Genomic DNA, 6062 nt, shown 5'->3' on the forward strand with positions numbered 1-6062 from the left:
CATCTAACATATTCCAAATTTCTTAACAACAACGTCATTCCCGAGGAATTGTAAAATAAGTGAGTATACATGTAAGCCCCTACTGATGGTTTTGTATCCGAAAATACACCTTATTCAACCGGATTGTTGAATTGTGACCCCTTGGAGCCAAATATTTTGACATTCTAATTTATAGCTCAAGAAGAATACATCACAGATTGGTCAGAATATATTGCTTATGAATCCTTAATAGGATTGTCAATAATCCTTGTCAAGTAAGTGGGTAAATTCCCTGTGCAATTTCAGAGCTTATAACTCTGTAGAGCTTGATCCAAACCTCCGAATACTCAGCATAAGACTGCATACCAATCCCCGAACCACCAAAGATAAACCTTGTAAGAGGCCTAAGTACAACTTGAAGAAGCTGCAACATGCTCCTACTAAGAATCATTTCCAGATTAAACTTTCAAACAGATTCCAGGTCCTCCAGTGTGACAACAACCAGACACCTAGTTCTGAGAGGTACGAAGTGTTAGAAGAAGAGGTAGAAGAAATCGCAGAAATTGTCGTTCGAAAAAGTAGCCCTTGTGGAATGCCAAGCTGGGTGACTGACAAGTCCCTCAAGTTGAGATCAGAAAAGCCAACTTGTTAGAACTCGTTACGCCATAGAAGTGTAGAGAAGGCTCAACAACCAGCTCAACGAGTCATACAGGGCTGACGAACTAGCCTCTATACACAGGCATATGGAAGACCTGCAAGAAGCAAATGAAAATGGCAACACCACATGGAAAATAATCCATGACATCTCGGGGAAGAAGAAGAGATGAAATCCAAATGTGTTGGTAGATGGCAACATCTCGGCTCGGATACCTTCCTGGTGACTACTGGAGTTTGCAGGGGGATGTTTTAGCTCCATTGCTATTTATTGTTCTCATCGACTATTTGATGAAGTTGGCTACCGATGGGACTGACAAACACCCGCATCGTTCCAGGCGATATCCTGCCGATATTGCCTTACTTGAATCTTCCATCCCGCGGGCACATGCACAGGTGACATGAACAGCGGCTGTCATAATCAGTGTTCCTAAAACCGAGTACATGGCCATCAACAGCATTCCACAACACCACAAGTATACGAAGGACACATCAAGTATGTTACCGATTTTAAATACCTTGGTTCCATGATGGGCTCTAGCACCAGTGACCTCTCCCGACGGCATGCGCTTGCATTGTATGCATTTTGGAAACTGGATCATCTGTGGAGAAGTCCAACAATTACTGTTGCAACAAAATTCAAGCTTTTTCACACTACTTGTGTTACAGTATGGCTCTATGGCTGTGAGTCCTAAGTGATATCTATACTGACATGGAAAATAAGATCTACGCTTTATTTGGTACATTATGTTACAGGATAATGTTGAACATCAAGCGCACTGACTATGTTAGTAATGGGAGGATCTTATCAACGATGTCAAGTCACAACAACTACTATTCCTGGGACATATCCTGAGGATGCAGGAAAATAAACCACGCAGAAGATATGCTCTCTACACCCCATTACATATCAAAAGAAGACCAACAAGGCAAAGAACCTCCCACTTGTCTCAAGTGCAAAAACTGTTGAGGGATTTTGACAACATTTTACTGCCAGATGCCGTTACCACTTTCAAATCGTAGTAGTAAATGAATGAATAAAAAAAATGAATGAATGAATGAATGAATGAATATAGAAAAAACTTTGAAAATGCAAAGAATTTTTAAAAAAAGTTTAATTTACTGGATGGAATCTTGAGAAGGCCGATTACAATAGGTGACCATCCAGCATAACTGAGCCCGGATGTCGCCAGTGCCACTATTGAGATATACTCCATTGAACTTAACAATAAACAATAGGAAACAAAGGATTTATTGACTGTTTTATTGATTTTTCACTACTTAAATGTCAAGTATTATAGACATGATATACATCATTTTAAAGCTAATTTCAAGCAAAATATTTTGGTTGAATATCTCAAAAATGATGATTGGCGACTTCAGGGCTCAGTTGTGCTGGATGGTCACATAAGCAAAATATTTCCATAATTCCGAGCTCATATTAAATCTACAAACCAAGTTGTAACAAAACCAAACAAAATGACCCTATCACATGTTTATTTGTGCAATAAATGAAAAAAAAAAAGAAAAAAAAAGATGCAAGTAAAATCAAACATATAAAGTAAATTCAAAACTGTGATGTAGATAAAGAAAAACGGCCGTACTGTGAAGTCAACTGGAATATCACGGTATTCTGATATCAATTGAACATGCAATTGGAGATACATCTTTGAGAACGTGTGATCTAATGTATGATAAATGTGATAAATGTTGCTATAAAATTTTAGTTTTAGTTACTCACTGTTTGTTACACGAAATATCTAAGGTCTGATTCCGTATTCACCCATAGCAAAAAGAAAAGTTTCCCGGTGACCACCCGATGACCATTCGGTGGTTATCAGAAACCTTTCGGGTACCTTTTGCAGAGTTATCCGAAAGTGCCCGCTAGCGGATACCTTGCGGATACCTAATTAAGTTATCCAAAAGTTTTCGGGTAGACATCCGGAAGTCTACCAAAAACTCAAATATTTCAAATGAGTTACCCAGAAGGTTCCCAGAAACTTATATTCTTTGCAGGAGTTACCCGGTGGTTATCCGCTTTTAATTTGACCTTGAAAATAGCATTAAGCATCTTAAGAATGCGTGGGTGGGTATATGGTCAAATTAAGATCACTGTATGAATTCAAAATGGAGTAGCTAGCTGTTGGCAGTTGGAATATATTTGTGCAGAATATTCAAGTTATTTGTGGTCCAAAATGTGTGGATTTACATGTAGGACATTACAAGATGTTTACTAATTAATCTGGAACATGCTGTAGGAATTATAAAGCATTGAATGCTTGATTTCATATGACAATGCAGGTAGGAAAATGTGTATGAAATGATTTGTATTGATGCAGTTTTTATACACAATGTACCTAATATATGACACATTTGAATGATTAGTTTATACCTTTTCTAGTAAATCATGCATGATTTTGATAGTAAATTAATGTCAATTAAATTACTAATCATCAGCTAATGTGTCAATTAACTGATAAGCTTTATGTTAAGCTATTTGTTGTAACTAAAATATAATATTTGATATAGAAATTATAGGCTGTGTCAGTGATGTGATCACACTTATATCAATTTGGTTGTACATTAATTGAAATTTAAATCAGAAGAATATTTTTGTACAATAACTACAATTACACTGTACACTTTCAAGTTTCTTATAGCAAGATAGCACAAGCTCAACTGCCATGACTGCAAAGTTGTATTTCTCCAAAAACTATACAATTCAAATAATAAGCTAAATTGCCTAATAAATTTGTGCATACTCATGAATTTGTATTTCTGCATTCCCCAAAAGGGCAACAGGAAGTCTCCAAAGAGGTCACCAGGTATATCGTCACCAAAAGTTATCCGCTAGGTCCCCGAAAAGTTATCGGGTAGTTATCCGCTGGTTAAAAAAAAAAGGTCATCGGGTGGTTACCCGCTAGTTTCCCAAAACAGTCATCGGGTAGTCATCGGATACCTATTACTTGAAAGGTATCCACTATTGTTTCTCAAAAATTTATCGGGTAGTCACCCGCTACCTATCTAATTTGCATGTGAAATTTGCCGGTGTCTACCCGGTGACTATCGGGAAGTTATCCGAAAAGGTCTCATTTTTTGATATGGGCAATGAAGCCGGAGACTGAGTGGAATACTAAAAAGTAGACCGTAGATATTTTCCCGTATTTCGTGAACAATTTTATCCCTTTGTGAACATGAACTCGTAAAATTTAGGAATTAAGTTTTATATTTGTACTGAAAAGTAGGCCAGTTTCGTCCTTGCTTTTTAATAATATATCCATGCCACGCAAGAAATATGCCTTAGGATATCGCGCGACTACGCAAGTAATGCGGAAAATATTACCTGCCTGTACAACTATTAATAAGTTATACGAATTGTTATTGTTAAGTGGTGTTTGACCAATGCGATGACAGAATTGTTATCAACTATTACTTATCAGCTGTTTGTTCATGCAATGCGAAAAATGTCACTGCTTTGAGATCGTATCACGCGATTTCGAAGGCCGATTGTGATACAACATCAATGAAAAAGTAAATAAATAAATAAATAAAAAATAAATAAATAAATAAATAAATAAATAAATAAATAAATAAAAAAATAAATAAATAAAAAAATAAATAAATAAATAAATAAATAAATAAATAAATAAATAAATAAATAAATAAATAAATGAATAAATAAATAAATAAATAAAAAAAAATAAATAAATAAAAAAATAAAAAATAAATAAAAAATAAATAAATAAATAAATAAATAAATACATAATAAATAAGTAAACAAATAATTGGATAAAGATGATTATCTTTATGTAGAGTGCTCGATGCATTAAGGGGTGGCCCTATTGCAATAAAGACCAAACAAACATATTCTTGTTTATGCAGTAATATTGTAGTCTTTCAACCCATTCACAACTTCAGCTGTGTAACTTACAAACATTCCCGCTAAAAAGTTGTTCTTTTAGAAAATACGTTAAAAATCACATTGGACTTTTCGTACTGATCGTACTTTAAATGCCACAAGCCTATAATGTTCTGATCAGACTATAGACTGGGATTACATGTGACGTTACTGCCAGGCATAGTTCCTTGCCCGGAAATATGCACACGCATCATGTTGTGTTCAGGGACCGTGCTTTTAAAATGCCCGCCAGACCACAATAAGGCCATTGAACAGTGTAGTGGTCATACGTATTTGCTGAAGTATAACAGTAGGCCAGTCCCTTAGCGAATCATTAATAATATGTGCAAACAGGTCAGGGACGGTATTCAGGTCAGGGACGGTATTCAAATAATTCCAATCCTTTCTTTGAGGTACGTCAATAGATAAAAGAAAGTAATCTTATCTTCCATTTTCTAAAATCATCTTGGGGGTTCTATGCGAAAATCTTGAATAAACTGAGGGAAAACCCAACGTCTATACCCCGGGGATAGGCCTACAAGAAAATGGCAGGCTCCCTATACATTGCATGGACCGTTACACCATGCACGATGCAGTCAAAATCGATATATGTATTGTGCGCAGCACAGTACACGTATTGTTGTATATCTATTCTATACCCGATAAATGTTGGATCCTATATATTTAAAATTAAAGTTGGCTACCAGCAAGTCGTATGGTCCTAGGGAGTATGGCGCTGAACTTAAGTGTTCTGTATGTAGCTGCGGCGTGGGTTCGAGGCCCACCTCTGCCGAACTGAAATTCTTTTTTTTTCATATTTAGGAAATGAGACTGGGATAATTTATGTATGACGTAGGGAGAAGTGGGTGCGGGGTTGTCGATAATATTTTATCATCAATGCTGCTGGCTTCAGGAAAATTTTAGGGAGGCGGCGCTTGTTATTTCTTGTAAACACAAGCCGTGAAATTGTGCCTATTTAGAAGACAACTGTAATAAAAATATGTCGTGAAATGAGTTTTTGTAAACCAATATGGTTTGACGAATTTCAATAATCTCTTTCAAAAAACCCACTTCGGAATACGGGTTTAGGCTAGAGGTTTTTTGAAAGAGATTATTGAAATTATTATTCAAAATCATATTTGCAACACAATGTGAATTTACTTCAAGTTTAAAACAAAATGGACGTAATAAATTCCAAAATAAAAGTACACTGTGTTTGATATGGATTGCGTAAATGATATAGCAGCATGATATGATAAAACAATATATACTATAAATACGACAGTATTATGTTATTTAATAATACTAATATACCCAGTTAATGTTTTAAAATGTATTTTGGTTTTTAATAATACAAGAACAAATTTGCTGGTGTGCTGGCCGGGAACAGTTGCGGACTAAAACGGGGTTTAAAAGGTTTTGGTACTCTGAACAGGTGGATACAAGAGCAAGGGAACATTGTAAATTGATTTAATTTGTCAATACTGAAATAATTAGAAATGTTACAATGCTTTACAATCTATACATAACC

The sequence above is a fragment of the Amphiura filiformis genome, chromosome 18 (assembly GCF_039555335.1).
Source record: "Amphiura filiformis chromosome 18, Afil_fr2py, whole genome shotgun sequence".
NCBI lineage: Eukaryota > Metazoa > Echinodermata > Ophiuroidea > Amphilepidida > Amphiuridae > Amphiura > Amphiura filiformis.